We start from the raw sequence: 16,086 nt of genomic DNA, 5'->3' as shown, positions 1-16,086 counted from the left end.
TTGAGCTCGGGCCTAACATACTTCCATTAATGAAGATAAAAACCCAGCCCGGCCCATGAACAGGTCTACCCTTCCCCACCTCTCCCTCCCTCCATCCATCCCTTCCTCAGTCCCCCTCTGTTCTCATCCATCTCTTCTTGCTCATCCCCCTTATAAATTGCATTACAAAACCATCTCCCAATCCAACATTTTTTTTTCAAGCACAAAGAAAAACTCCCCTTCCTCGTCCCTCTTGCCATTAATTGTGAAAATTTTAGAAAAAGTATAATAAATCCCTTATATTCAAATAAAATAAGGGAAATGTAAGAAATTAAAATAAAATAACCAACAATTGAACTTTTTTGGTAAGATACTTGAACTATTGAAGTATAGGTAATTAATTTAATGTATTGTAGCTAAAATACAGCTGTGTTGGTTTGGTTTAGCACAACCCTTCAAGTGAACTGTTGTAAAAATAATAGTATAAGAAGGTAAAATGGAACTATATTGAAAGTAGATTTGGCTTCACAAAACATGGTTTATAGATATCTATATGGGACCACCAGGCACTACCAGTTTGGTGGGACTGTTGAAAGTCATAGACTTGTAGAATGTAATGGGTAGTCCATGACAATTCATGATTGGTGTTGGTCTTTAATTAGAAAGCAAGGAAATAAGAACAAAGGCTGAAATCATTCACCTTGAATAAGGATACTATACCTAATGTGCAGAAACCCTTGTACAATAAAAGAGAGAGTTGCAGAACAAAGAGCTAGCAAATTGTAGGCTAACCAACAGGCAAAAACAAATAAGTTCTGTATTAATATCTTGATTAGAGAAACTATTATAGGTTAAATAATAGCAAGAAGTAGATAAGTTATTCCTTAATACCTTGAATAGGGAAACTATCCAGAGGTGTAGAAAAAATATATATACTTGCAATCCTTCACCCAAATGATGGACTTCAGATAAATTACAAGTAAGAGACAACTGCAAATTCTACCAGATTTAAAATCAGCAAGAAACCATCAAGGCTCCCTGCAATTTCAAATATAAAAGAGTAAATAAAGTAAAATTCCAAATAAAATGATACCCTGCAAATCTGGTAAGAAAATGCTTTCTTTGTTAGCTAGACATAAAATGAGCGTTAAGCCATAAACATTCTGATGAAGGAAGATTTGGCCCGACCTCTCTATTATGAGACACGTGGCAGAAACGACAGCTCGGCAAAAGGGGCCCAGCCTAGGCGGGAACAAGGGGACACACTTCGCCAAGCTGACCCACCTTGTAATAGCTCGGGATAGACTTCACCGGCGCCTTCCACCTTGTAACAGCTCGGGATAGACTTCGCCTAACTACCACCTTGTAACAGCTCGGGATACACTTCGCCGAACTGACCCACCTTGTAACAGCTCGGGATAGACTTCGCTGAACTGACCCTTGTAACAGCTCGGGATAGACTTCGCCAAACTGACCCTTGTAACAGCTCGAGATAGACTTCGCCGAACTGCCACCTTGTAACAGCTCGGGATACACTTCGCCGAACTACCACCTTGTAACAGCTCGGGATACACTTCGCCGAACTGACCCACCTTGTAATAGCTCGGGATACACTTCGCCAAACTGACCCACCTTGTAACAATTCGGGATACCTCCGAGCTCAAGACTGCCTCGCTCAGCACTTTGCATCATCTTCTGGGCACCAAAGCCAAACAAGTCGTACCATGCCTGACACCAGGGAAGTCCGTGCCCGAGGGCGCCACGCCTGACTAACTTGGGATCTGACGTTTGGCAGCAGCACTCTAAACGGCCACCTGCCACCGCCACTGACGCCGCCATCTCCAGTTAGACGGTTAGGCAGTGACGGTTCTGTCTCAGCAGAAAGGGCGACGGCCGAGTTGACAAGCGCAAGGGTAATCATACCCGATCTGACAAGGGCCTCGGGACGAGTACACAAAGTGACTATAAGAGCCCCCTGCCCCCCGACAACAGAGGTATGCAAACTTTGCGCTATCTGGTATTACCTTGCTTTTGAAGGATTCTAACTTGAGCTTCAGAGCCTCTATACCGGGTTCCCCTCAGGAGCTTTCCCATCTCCTCCTTTTCAGGTTCCCTGCTACCCCGTTCGGAAGCAAGGCAGCGGACAGCTAAGACCAGCCGGATCGCGCTCCATCACATTCCATGTGTTCACCTCTAACTACATCCGTACAGAACCCAATGCTATAAGTATATAGTTAAAGATAAGATTATTATTATCTTGTTAAATAAAATAACTATAGCTATATTATTTAAGAATAAGAAGTATCTATAGTGGGGAAGCCATAGTCTGGTTACAGTTGTCAATGGGTTGGGTCTGGGTAGGATTAATCTTAAACCGTTTATTTAATCAGGACAAAATTATAGACCTGATTATACTGAAAATAATAGTTGTTTGTTCAAATAATAACTTAAAATTTAAATATTGATAATATAATCTTAATAAAATTAATAGAAAATATTAAACTATTTATATGTTAATAAGTCAATAATTTTTAATTAATATTATCTTATTTATTATCTATCAAATTTACTATTTTAAACATAAAGATAGATAAATTGAGGTGGACACGTTCTAGTTACCACCTCAATTTACTCCAGTTGTGGTTGTATCCCTTTCATTAATGGAATCTTAAGAACTGTTATTGATAAAAAAAATTAGAAACAAATGCAGTAGACAAAGTCACAAAACATAGATAAAACAAATGAAGTAAACAAAACAAATGCAGACTTAAGAACTATTAAGTCTGAAATATTTCAGTAATATTTTTCTTTTTAAAAACAAATGCAGTAGACAAAAGGATGGATTTATCTAGCCGGCGGCCTGTTGCTGGAAGAAGAGAAAGGCAAATAAGATAAGATTGAAGAGGAATAACGGGATGCAAGGAAAAGGAGAAGAAGAGATGCTTACCGTCAGTTAAGTATACGCCATCGGAGCTTGATGAAACAGTGAAGAACGCCGCTGGTAGTCTGTAGAAAGGAATAAGATAAGCTTGCAGAGGAATAGCGGGGTTGAAAGGAAAAGGAGGAGAATGGATGCTATCGCCGGTTGAATTTTGTGCTTTTTCCATCCGGTTGAACCGGGCTGACAAGTTGAATGGAAGTCGAAGAGGGTGACGTACACACCTCCTAGTGTCCTACTCAAGGGTTTCACGTACCCCATAAACCGAAGGGTCCACTGAATCGGGACTCCCTGTTACGCTTAAATTCAATCCGACCCGAATCACTAACATGTAGTTTTAAACCCGCCTAACCATATAGAGTTCATTAACCTAACCCATATCATATGCAAACATGATACTCTGGTATCCTAGATTTTACCCTCTTATTTTCTCCTTCTGTAAGTCAAATACAGATGGCATCTGTGTAAACGTGGCAGTTTCTTTCAAACAGTAAGACACGTGGCAAACCATGGATGCAGTTGAATTCTTACTTGGTATCGGTATCCTTTTATTCAGCGGTGGATTAGTTTCTAATTAACTCCCCTTTGTCACCTTTCTCAATGATGAATGTCCACAATTGCAGTAACAAAGAAGAAGGGCTTGTTTAAGACATTATAATATATTGCAGAGCCAGAACATAGGAGGAAGCAGAAACAGCAAAACAGATAGGTAGTTACAATTAATTCAATCGAGTTCTTAATAGTTTATTTACTCCTATACTCTTCTGTCTATTATTATATGGTCCAAAAGTTTAAATAAACTATTTATACATAATTAACTAGCAAGCAAATCCATGCAAATGCATGGGTTTGAAGAGAAATATGGTTAATTAGGTTTGGGTTGGCAAATTTGGGTTTTTGACACCAGTTTCATTTCAGACCAAGGTCCATGATTAGGGTTTGTCTTAGGTTGGCACTGAATTCCATTTAATTCATCTAATTTATATTCATGTTTTATTAAAAAGGATGGAAGGAGGTTCAAAGAAGAGAAAATGAAGAATTTAATGTGGAAGGGAAGATATTACAAACATTAACTATTGAAGAGAGAGAGAGAGATTTAAGAATGATTTTATTAAAGAAGAAAAATGATTGATTTTAATATAAAAAATTAAGACAAAAGGGTTTTCATAAAGAGCCATATAATAGTAATTTTATATTTTTTATTTTTCATATGTATGAAGAAGGAAAGACTTTATGTGAGACTTGTGGTGGGAAGTCTTTGGCCTTTGCACATGCGCACACACACATTGGGTGGGCTTTCTTCCTAATTATATTGTGATTTGTGAACTTATTGTTGCTTGAGTCTTCTTCTTGATATACCTTGTTTACTAGTTGAATGGAACGGGCCTGAGGGCTATTTTCAAAAGAAAATTAGAGAAAGAAATAAAACCAAAATAAACTTGAATAAACCAGACCCTTATCGACCCAATAGGCTCAGGTCAAACCAGATTTATTGCTTATCCCAACCCATTGGCATGGCTAGCTTGAAAACCCCTTTGACCAAGCCAAACAATGTGGGCCTGGTCAGAAATGATCAACCCTAAATGGGCCCCACTTTATTATTGTAGGACGGTATGATAAATGACTTTGTAATTATAAGATGATAAATCATATTTGATGGAGGACGACTTGCTCATGACCTGGATTGGTGAACAGTCCAGCCTAGTAGCACGATCCCGATTCGGTGCGAAGGAAACGTCAAGTCAAAGACAGTCAACTTGCCGAGGGCTAATACCTCGGTGAGTCAGTCTTCTGCTTAGCTCGGAGAGCCTAGGCTCTCCCCTAAGGGACGCCAAGCTTTTACCCACCTGGGAGGGAGCACCTCGGTGCTTCGAGGCAGGGACCCATCTGCCCTGAAGCACCCCAATTTGTGGCAGCTCGGCGAGCCGCATGAGGGAAGGCAAGAAGATCTCTTGCCCGACCGCCGTACCAGACAAATCTGGTGACAGCAGTTGTGTCCCTCGTCAAGCAGTGTCGCGCCTGCCACCTTTAGAAGGTGTCCTACACCTGACAGACACGTACCCAGTAGTGATGGCCCCGCGCGTGCCACCTCAGCCTTGCCAATAATGGTTGCGGCAGGTTGGCAGTGATGGTTATACCCGCCCTATCAGAGGCCGATGGGGAGAGGTAACAGATTTATGCTATAAGGAGTTTATCATCAAGGGGAGAGAGAGATTCATCTACGGTACACGCGCTATCTCCACTCTTAGCTTTCATCTTCCTCCTTGCTTCTCCTACCAAGTACTAACTTAATCATCAGAGTGTTCCCGCTGGGTAACTCCCTCCGGGAATTTTCTTCTTCTTAGGTGTCTTCCAGGAGCCACGTGAGCGCCAACTAGGAGTGACTGGATCGCGCTACATCATTTGGCGCCGTCTGTGGGAAACGCTTCGAATAGCCTTTCTCTAAACTTTCACATCTTTTTACTCTCCAAAAACTCAACGCTCATGGCGTCCTCAAGCAATATCAAACGAAACACAGAGATGAATAACTCCAGGGAACAACCCCAGCTTCCTACTGTCTGCATCAGACAGTTCACCGTCCCCCTCTCAGCGGATGGGATCCCTAGTTTGAACGTGCCCCTTACAGGGGCACCCGTCGTTGCTCCACTCCCTACCACAGTCGGAACAACCTTCACTAAACCCTCGGTTGTGCCCCCAGCAGGCAACCCGAACCAGTTGGAAGATTTGGTGCAGTGCATGCGGACCATGCAAGCTCAAATGCAGCAGTTTCAACAATTTCAGATCTATCAACAGCACGTGCTACACCAGGTCTCCCAATACCAGTATCAGCAGCAATTCCCTTAGTTGCCCCAACCTCAACATCAACATCCGCAGCTCCCTCCTCATCACCCGACCTCACAACAAGCCAGGTCTCGCTGCCAGGAGGAGCACCTTTCTCGCCAAGGAGAGGCCCCCCAGAACCCTCCTAGGAGCCAGGCCTCCTCCTGCACCGAACGCGAAAGAACAGCCACTCCGGCCTCACCGCGGGTAGTTAGGTCGGGAGGACCCCAGCTCGCCAAGTCCACGTCTCCTCAGCCCTCGAAGCCTGATACCCCATTCCTAGAGAACCGGTTCGAGATCCTAGCCGCAGGCTCCAAGCGGGATCCCTCTGTCCGCAGCCAGCACCAGTGGCCTGAGCTACTTCCTACACACACCATTCCTGATAGCACGGAGGTGAGCAGCACCAACGCCGAGCCCGCCAAGAAGCAGAGACGCCGCCGCCGAGCTCGCCGATCTGCCACCCACGACCTGCCCGAGCTCGGGGGCAAAGAAGAGGTAAGCTCGGGCGAAGCCAAGGCTCCTTTCAATCCAGTCTCCCCTATCTCCCGAGCTTCTGGTAGTCCCAATGCCTAAAGACTTCAAGCTCCCCTCTCTTGACAAGTATGATGGGTCGTTCGACCCAAACGATCACGATAGACGCTTTTCAGTCATAGATGCACCTGGTGAGAGCTAGTGAGTCGTGCATGTGCGTGGCCTTCTCCACCACTTTTAGAGGAGCAGCTCGTACATGGTACCATAACTTGGCACCTAGATCGATAAGAAGTTGGGCGCAGTTCACGCAAGCCTTCGCGTCCCACTTCGTTACTAGCAAGCGGTGTCCGCGAACTGAAGAAAGTCTCCTCATCATAGTGCAAAGAGAGGGAGAATCCATCCGAAGTTACATCAAGCGGTTCATCGATGCCTGTATACAGATACCACGACTAGACCCTGTCGTACGCCTTGCAGCAACTAAGAATGGCGTGACACACAAAGAGTTTAAATGGCACATGGTCGTCAACCAACCAGCGACCATAACCGAGTTCCTGAAACTTGCAGACAGGTTCATAGCCACCGAAGAGGAGATCAACCAAAAGGTCGAGGGCGCGCCCAAAAAAAGGAAGAGGGAATGAGAGCTTTCCAGCCAAGGGGACAGTCAAAAGAAAAAGGACACAGCTTGGGGGGCAAAGCCAGGTCAGTTTTTCCGACCTCTTGTAGCGGACCGAGCTGATTACACCCCACTGAACGCAAAGCGGGCTAAAATCCTGATGGCGATCAAGGATGCCCCGTACGTGAAGTGGCCGCCCCGTTTGAGGGGGAATCCCAATGAAAGAAATAAGAATCTATATTATAGTTTTCACAAAGATCACGGTCATAGTACCGAGAGTTGTAAAAACCTCCGCGACGAGATAGAGGAGCTCATCCGTCACGGATATCTAAGAAACTTTGTACAGAATAATAATAATAATAATAGTAATAAAACAAGTCGGCAAGGGGAGCACGGTAAGGATGCCCCCGAGTCCAGCAACAGGCCGACCGAGCAACCGTAGAGGCAGCCTCTAGAGGAGAGGCCAGTTCGGGGGACCATCCACATGATAGTGGGAGGTTCGATCATTGCGGGTTGCACTTCAGCGGCAGCTCGACGTCGGTTCGTGAGGCCACCCGGGAGGAGCAGAACCCCCCAAAGCGGCCGAGAACAAAAGAGCCAATTTTCTTCATAGAAGATTATGCGCAAGGAGTCCACTACCCCCATGATGACGCACTCGTAATAAAGCTAAGAATCAATGACTTCGAGGTCAGGCGCGTACTCGTTGACTCAGGTAGCTCAGCCGACATCCTCTTCAAAGCTGCGTTTGACCAGCTCCAGTTGTAGAGAGGCGACCTGAAGCCCGCAAACACTCCTTTGGTAGGCTTCAGCGGAGAAGAAGTCCAGCCCCTTGGAAAAATGACAGTACCTATGGAACTTGGCACGTGGCCTTATGTGGTCAGATTCATGCACGACTTCCTGGTGGTCGCAACCCCCTCCCCCTACAATGCCATAATAGGTCAACCAATCACACATGTCCTACGGGCGGTGGTCTCCACTTACCATTTGGCTACGAAGATTCCAACAGACTTTGGTGTGGGGGTAGCGCGGGGCGACCGACTCGAATCCCGTAAGTGCTACGCCGCCGCCCTAAAGGGAAAAATCAAGGTAGTCGATGACCTCGAGTTGGAGCGGCCTATGGAGCAAGGCGAAGAATGAACTGCACCCACAAAAGAAACAATCGCAATTCCGACCTAAGCAGTGGACCCAGCTCAGACACTTCAGATCAGCACTTCCGTCCAGGAACCTCTACGATCCGAACTAGTAAGTTTCTTACTTCAAAATTTAGATATTTTTGCATGGTCCGTGGAAGAGATGCCCGGTATAGACCCCGAACTCATAACTCACAAGCTAGACACCGATCCTATAGTTAGGCCCGTTAGACAGAGGAAACGCAACCTAGCCCCAGAGTGGTGGAAAGCGGTCGACGAGGAGGTCGAAAAGCTCCTCGCAGCTGACTTCATAAGAGAAATCCACTACCCGAGCTAGGTAACCAACCCCATCCTGGTAAAGAAGGCCAACGACAAGTGGCGCATGTTCGTCAACTACACCGACCTGAACCAGGCTTGCCCAAAAGACTACATCCCGCTCCCCAAAATCGACCGCTTGGTGGACGCGACCTCAAGGCATGAGTTGCTAAGTTTCTTGGACGCCTATTCGGGCTATAACCAAATCAAGATGGACCCGACGGACGAAGAAAAGACAGCCTTCATCATGGAATTCAGCCTATATTGTTACAAGGTTATGCCCTTCGGGTTAAAAAACGCAGGGGAAACCTTTCAAAGGCTTGTAAATAAGTTGTTTGCGCCATTAATCTGTAGAAAATTAGAATGCTATGTATACGACATGATCGTCAAAATTCAATTCTCACATGAATTAATACAAGATTTGCATTCTGTTTTTGAAATTATGTGTAAATTTAATATGAGATTGAACACAAACAAGTGTGTGTTTGGTGTGACCTCGGGCAAGTTCCTAGGATACATCGTTAACCGGTGTGGCATCGAAGCCAACCCGGATAAGATTAAGGCCATTTTAGATATGAGACCACCACGGAAGTTGAAGGAGGTTCAGAGGTTGAATGGCCGCATTGCCGCCCTGAGTCGTTTCATGTCTAAACCGGCGGACTGCTGTCTGCCGTTCTTTAAGGAAATTAAGAGCAAAGGGTTCGAATGGACCCAAGACTGCCAGCTCGCGTTTGACGAGCTCAAGAAATACCTCGCTAGTGTGCCGACCTTAACCCGGCCCGAGGAGAGATGTTTTAGAACTGTACCTCTCGGCGAGCGACGAAGTGGTTAGTTTGGTACTAATAAAAGAAGTAGATCGGGTCCAACGACCCATCTATTATGTTAGTAAAGTATTGCAGGGAGCAGAAACGAGATACCCGGAGATGGAAAAGTACTTCACCTCAAGCTTTAGGGCTTCTTGACCAACTCAGAGCCCGTTCACCTCGGCCTTCAGTATGTCTCATTCCCGGGCCAGCTCCTCCATCTCTAGTGCCAAGGTGTCGTTCAGACCTTTCTGGGCGGCGGCAACACTCTCCAATTGATGGACCTTATCCTATGTTGCCTTCAGCTCGGCATGGACCACACGGGATGGCTCCTCAGTAGCCAAAGCGCACCTCAGGTGTTTATCGGATTGGAAAGTTAAGGCGTGCACGACAGTGTTCGCCTAAAAGAAGGAAACTAGTCAGTCAAAAAAAAAGGGGAGAGAGAAGAAGGAGAAAGCAAAGAGGTGAGATAAAGTGTTTGCTCACAAAAAACGAACTTACCACCATGATGTGGGTTGCCGTGCGACCCCCGAGCTGACCTGGGGAGAGTTTGGCCCAACTCATGACTTATGCATTGATGACGCCCCTCTTGCTTCGGTCGAGGCTGACTTCGGGATCCAAGATGGACTCCTCCTCTTCGGTCCCCAAGCTGGATGTCGCCGCGTCTGCAGTATGCTGAGCCGACCCCTCCGTAGCCTCAGCGGCCACCCCAGTTGAGCTCGGAGCCTCAACAGTAACCCTAGTTGGCTCGTTCTCCAACACCCTCGTAGCCTTAGGTCTTTGGGTTGGAAAGTCACCCTCCAGATCTATCACTGGAGGGGCACTGTTGAGCCCGGTCTAAGGGGCAGGATCCCGGGAATGATCGGGTTCGGGGGAGGGAGCCCTCGGTGACTCCACACGAGCCCTTTTGGCGGCCTTCTTGGCAGTCCGCTTCTTCCTCCTCTTCATTTGGTTAAGGAGCCGGGTAGCCGTGATTCTCTCTTCTTCGTCCATGGGGCCTACAACAAAGTTGGCGTCAGTATATCCAAAAACGACAAGCAAATAAAAACAAAGCACCAAAAGACATAAATAAACCTACCCAAGCTCAAACCGGCCTAAGCGAGCTTCTCTTCGGTGATGTATTCCCGATGATCGAGCTCAGCCTGAGCCCACGAGTGGAAGTCCTCCCATGTCTGCTGGTTGAGGGCGATGTTGGTCGCCTGGGTAGCCACCCTCCAGCTGGTAAGGAAGGGCCATCTTGTTCTGGTCCGAACCACAAAGTAGTCTCGCTTCCAAGCTGGGACATTGCTCAAGAACTTATGCAGTAGCTTAAAGCCTGGGCGAGGAGATAAGTAGTAGACCTGCCCGTGCTCAGGGGGAGCGCTAGAGGCGCTCTTTTTTATCAGCAGTATGGAGCAAAGTATGTCCGTGTCCAAAGAGAACCACTTTTCATGGCAGAGGGAAATGGCCCCCACTAAATTCTGAATGGAGTTGGGGTGGAGTTGATCCAGCGTGATATTGAAATGCCCTAACACCTCGGGGATAACGGGGTGAAGAGGGAGACGAAGCCCGCCGACGAGCTGTTCCCTAAAAATCATGACCTCATCCGAACCGTGCTCCCAGGGGAAATTACCGGTGGGAAGGCTGTAGTTGTACTCAGAAGGAAGGTTGAACTGCTGGATGAGGTCTTGAAGCCTCTCCGGTGTCAGGGTAGAGGGACCGAACTGATCCGGCACCCGACCTCGATGGGAGGTGGACGCCAACTTACCCGAAGCTGCTCGTGCTTCGCGGGCAGGTCGAGCCGGGGAAGGGTCACCATGACCCGAAGTGCCCACCCCGGGCTCATCCAAAAAGCTACTCTCGCTAAACATAAGGAGGACGGGCTAAGAAAAGAAGAAAGAAAAGGAAAGGAAAAACTTAGAGACTCCCTTGAAACAGGCGAAAACGAGCTGAAAAGACCCAAGCTGGAGACCTTAGACATGAGCTCAAGGCGAAAGATGCTTAGCAGCGAAGAGAATGCCAGAACCCCGCTATTTATAGACGCGGGGCCTGGTGACCAACGGTCAGGATTGGATCAATCCAACGGACCTCAAAGAAACCGGCTACAGGGCTCCCAACGCGAATTTAATTTAGCGCGTTTTTTGGCATCCGCACAGCATAAAGTGTCTGGCGTCCGCGCGTGAGTTGCACGAGACGTGGGTTTTTTCCTGTAAAGAACCAAATGCCCAACCAGTCTAGCCATTGTACCGCCTAGCACGGCAGTGTGAGTAACCGAGCCAAATCCGCCCGGTGAACCATGAACTCCTCGCACTGGGCCCCCCGTCCCCAGCACGGGGAGTGGGGGGCAATTTATGGAGGACGATTTGGCTCAACCCCATGAACCCAGAACACGTGCGCATGACCTGGCTTGGTGAACAGTCCAACCTAGCAGCACGATCCCGACTCGACATGAAGGAAACGCCAAGTCAAAGACAATCAACTCACCGAGGGCTAATACCTCGATGAGTCAGTCCCCCGCCTAGCTCGGAGAGTCCGGGCTCTCCCCTAAGGGACGCCAAGCTTTTACCCACCTGGGAGGGAGCACCTCAGTGCTTCAAGGAAGGGACCCATCTGCCCTGAAGCACCCTGGTTTGTGGTAGCTCGGCGAGCCGCATGAGGGAAGGCAGAAAGATCTCCTGCCCGACCTCCGTACCAGACAAATCTAGTGACATCAGTCGTGTTCCTCGTTAGGCAGCGTCGCGCCTGCCACCTTTAGAATGTGTCCTACACCTGACAGACACGTACCCAGTAGTGACGGCCCCGCGCGTGCCACCTCAGCCCTGCCAATAACGGCTGCAGTAGGTTGGCAGTGACGGTTATACCCGCCCTGTCAGAGGCCGACGGGGAGAGGTAATAGATTTCTGCTATAAGGAGTTTAGCATCAAGGGGGGAGAGAGATTCATCTATGGTACGTGCGCTATCTCCACTCTTAGCCTTCATCTTCCTCCTTGCTTCTCCTACCAAGTACTAACTTAATCATCAGAATGTTCCCGCCAGGTAACTCCCTCCGGGAATTTTCTTCTTCTCATGTGTCTTCCAGGAGCCACGTGAGAGCCAGTTAGGAGTGACCGGATCGCGCTACATCAATGTTGTTATAATCATCTAACAAAATCATAGATATGGACCATGGACCCTACTTTCCATTTTCGTGATTAAAGAAGCTTTCAGATATTTTATGGGACCCTGAACATAATACTTTTCTTGACAAGGCTGTCTTTCAGTTAAGGCAATTATTATACATTTGAAAGCCCCGTCTATTAATTTTGTTCAAATTTTTTAGGGGGCGTTCTATCATCTGAATGTTTTTGTGTTTTCATTTGTTTTTGGAATTGTCACAATCAGCAAAATATCAAAAACATGTTATTGTACTATGTTTTTGTTTTTAAATAGAAAAATAAATTGATTTTGTTTCAAAAAAATAATTCATGTTTTTAGAACCAACAAAATATTGGTTTTTAAAACAAAAACAAAATTTTAGTGTAAAAATTATATGATTTATGGAACACAATGTTGAATAATCAGATGAAAACATGTTTTTGAAATCAGATTCAAGAACATGTTTTTGGTTTCAGTTTTGAAAACAGAAAACACACACAAAACTGCGAACATGTTTTTTGTGTTTTTGTTTTAAGAAACAATCAGTTTTCAAATAAGATGATTTTGATTTATTTTTGGAATTGGCAACAAGAAAAACAATTCATGTTGTAGAACGCCTCCTTAAGGATGGTCCATAAGGGCGGGCACTAACCAAGGCTTAATGCAGTTCGGTCTAAACCGAGCTTCAATCAAAGCTTGAGCCCAATATATAAGTTCCTTCGTTAATTGAGTCAATCTCAAGCCCATTTAAACTCAACTTGTAAAGCTTTTTAAGTCTAATCAAACTTATATATAATATTTTGAATTTTGTATATGTATAATAATAAATGGTTTTAATATGTATAAAAAGAAAGAATTTTTGTTGTATATTTTTATATATAATATGTTATATGTATATTTTTTAATTTTTTATTTTTTATATGAATCTTGGCTCACGTTGAGTTTGAGCCAAGCCAAATTCAAATAAATCAAGTCTCATATTTTTCTATTGAATCAAGCTTAAATAACCAAATATTCAACTTAGCTCAGCCCAAATCCACCCTTCATGGCCAAGCACAAAAGATAAACTTCTTTTCTACAATATACATGTGAAACTTGGCTGTATAACATGTGGTGTTATTGCTGAAAAATATTGGAAATTATTTATTTGTTGTCCTTTTTTATGCACCACATGACAAGGTTCATTTCGTGCATGTCTATACTTGGAATAGGCATACGTTGGTTCAGCGTTTTGAAGCTCCAGTTAGCCTAGTCTAAATAGGAATGGTCATTATCCCTAGGGATGGATTCAAGCCGAGTCGAACTGAATACTATCAGGCTCGAGCTCGGTTCGAGCCAGAACCTTGAGTTCAAACTCGGTTTGAGTAAAAAATTCATAAGCTCGAGCTTGATTTTGAAAAAAAAAATATTTTATAAGAATAAAAAATTATATATAAAATATTTTCATTTGATATTTAAAAAATTAAGAATTATAATAGTTAAGAATTATAATATTTTTATTATATATATTACTTTCTATAATTTCATTATATATATATATATATATATATTCGAGCCGGATCACGAGCCTCATGAGCTGATCTCTAGTAGGCTCGAGCTTGGCTCGTTTAATAATCGAGCCAATGAATTGGGCTTGAGCTCGAGCAGCTCGTGAAAAGCTCGGCTCGTTGCCACCCCTAATTATCCCATGTTGGATACAGATACCTAACGTTTGGTCTAACATAGTCAAAATATGGTCCCCTAATTTATAGAAATTTCTAGTCTTTAGGCTCAGTTTGGGAGTACAAATACAAATATGTAGAGTGCAAATCTTATATTTTGTATACATTTGTATTTGTATTCTTTCCAAACTGAGCCTTATGCTTTGTTTGGTTGCTGTGCAATTTTATTCGCACTAGTACATAGGTATAAGTGAAGAAAATGCAAATTTTAGTTTAATTTTGTTTTGGATTTTACTTTATTCTGCTTCATGTCTCAGCTTACATCATTTGTACTGCAATCACACAAAATAAGCTAAAATTTGAAACAGAGATACCAGAAATTACACACAAATCATTTGCACTGCTATAATTTTACATTAATACAAATTTATTTACATTGCAACCAAACACAGCTTTCAGAACAATGTTATATAATGCATGCAAGACTATAGATGTTTGAAACTACAATATTGTGTTTCTGATTTGTCGCCACATAAGTGTCATATAGGCATTCTGACTTTATCTAATAATAATTATGTTTGGTTGGGCAAAGTAAACACCTTTTTGATCTTTCTGGTTCCAAGAATGTTTCCATTGCGGATGTTGATGTTTCTACTTCCAAGGTTATTCTCACTTCGAATGTCTTATATGACGCCTAGTGGTGTTTTTACGTTATAAATGACAATAAAAAATGCGCTTTGTATGTGTCAAAACATCTCATTTTCTAAACTGGGAATTGGTCATTTGATTGGTTTGTTTTATTTTAAAATTATTTTTGGTAAAAAACTGTTGATTTGGTTAGTGAATCGTTGATCTGGGCATTCAAATCGTCGATCTGAATAATGGTTTTTGGTGTTTTTTGTTTTGTTTTTTTTAATTTATAATTTTTTTTTTGTCAAAACAGGCATGCATCTGTTCGGACTGGATGGTCGGACCATTTGACCCAAGAACTGGTCCTCATAACGGTTCCCTCTCTGGTTCGGTTTTAAAAACCTTGAGTGCAAGCGAGTAAGACTGAACTCAACATGGTGCCAAACACCGTTGTAATGATCTTTTGCTCAAAAAATTAAAAAAAAAATAGAAAACATTAATTAAGAAAAGAAATAGGATGTAAGATGTTTCCGAGCAAGATTTTATATGCAACCAATTGCCAAAACAAATGCCCGCTTCTAAGCTATACCATCAAGTGATATTGGTTGTGTTTGATTGCAGTGCAATAAAACTGCAGTAGTACAAAAGTATAAGAGTGCAAATAAAAAAAAATACAAATTCTAATTTTATTTTATTTTTGGTTTTACTTTATTGTGATTCATGTCTTTATTTATTTTATTTTTACTGCAACCAAACAAAATAAGTTAAAATTTAAAACAAAAATAGGTCAAAATTTACATTCAAATCATTTGTGCTGGTATAGTTTTGCAGCTATGCAAATTTATTTGCATTGCAACCAAGCACAGCCTATAGATTTATCGATCATCACTTTAGATTAAGTCTCGAGTGAGATTGATTTCTGGTAGCTTTCAAGAGCTACCATCAAATATCAACACTGGGGCAAGACAAGAAACCAAAGAGAAAAAGGTTTAATTCATACTTATGGAGCTTTATTAACAGATGTTTGTATTTCTTGTTTCTAAGGCTCAAGTTGAGTAGAGTACAAATACAAATATGATTAGTGCAAATTTTGTATACAGTATTTAGCAGTACATATTTATATCTATGCTCTTCCCAAACAGAACCTAAAACACACATCAGCCAAAAACAAAATACATCATTGAACATTTGTTTTTATAAAACAAGGTGAAAACATTTTCAATTACCTCTACTTCTAAAACCAACAAAAGGATGCTTTTATGGCAAACCTATGCTTTTATTTCCAAATTTTTACTTTGTTTTTTTTTTTATTTTTGATAAATTACTTGGGCTATTATTTGGTATTTTACATATTGAATTTTCCTTTAAACCTTTTTACAAGTGTTGCTTTAAATCTCTATAGATTACATTTCCCCACATTTAAACAAACTTGGATCAAAGGTATGAATAAAAAATGAATAAAAAACAAGATAAGAAATGCGAACTACTAACCCTTCAATTGGAATCTCTATCCAATTATCAAATGCTTTTTGAAATTATATTTTATAAACAAACTATGGGCCCTAATTTTCTTGAAATCACAAAAAAAAAAAATCATAGCCCTCAATCACTA

This window comes from Nelumbo lutea, chromosome 8 (assembly GCF_056320005.1).
Source record: "Nelumbo lutea isolate HS-2025 chromosome 8, American lotus-T2T, whole genome shotgun sequence".
Lineage (NCBI taxonomy): Eukaryota > Viridiplantae > Streptophyta > Magnoliopsida > Proteales > Nelumbonaceae > Nelumbo > Nelumbo lutea.
Note: the sequence above shows the minus strand (reverse complement) of the source record.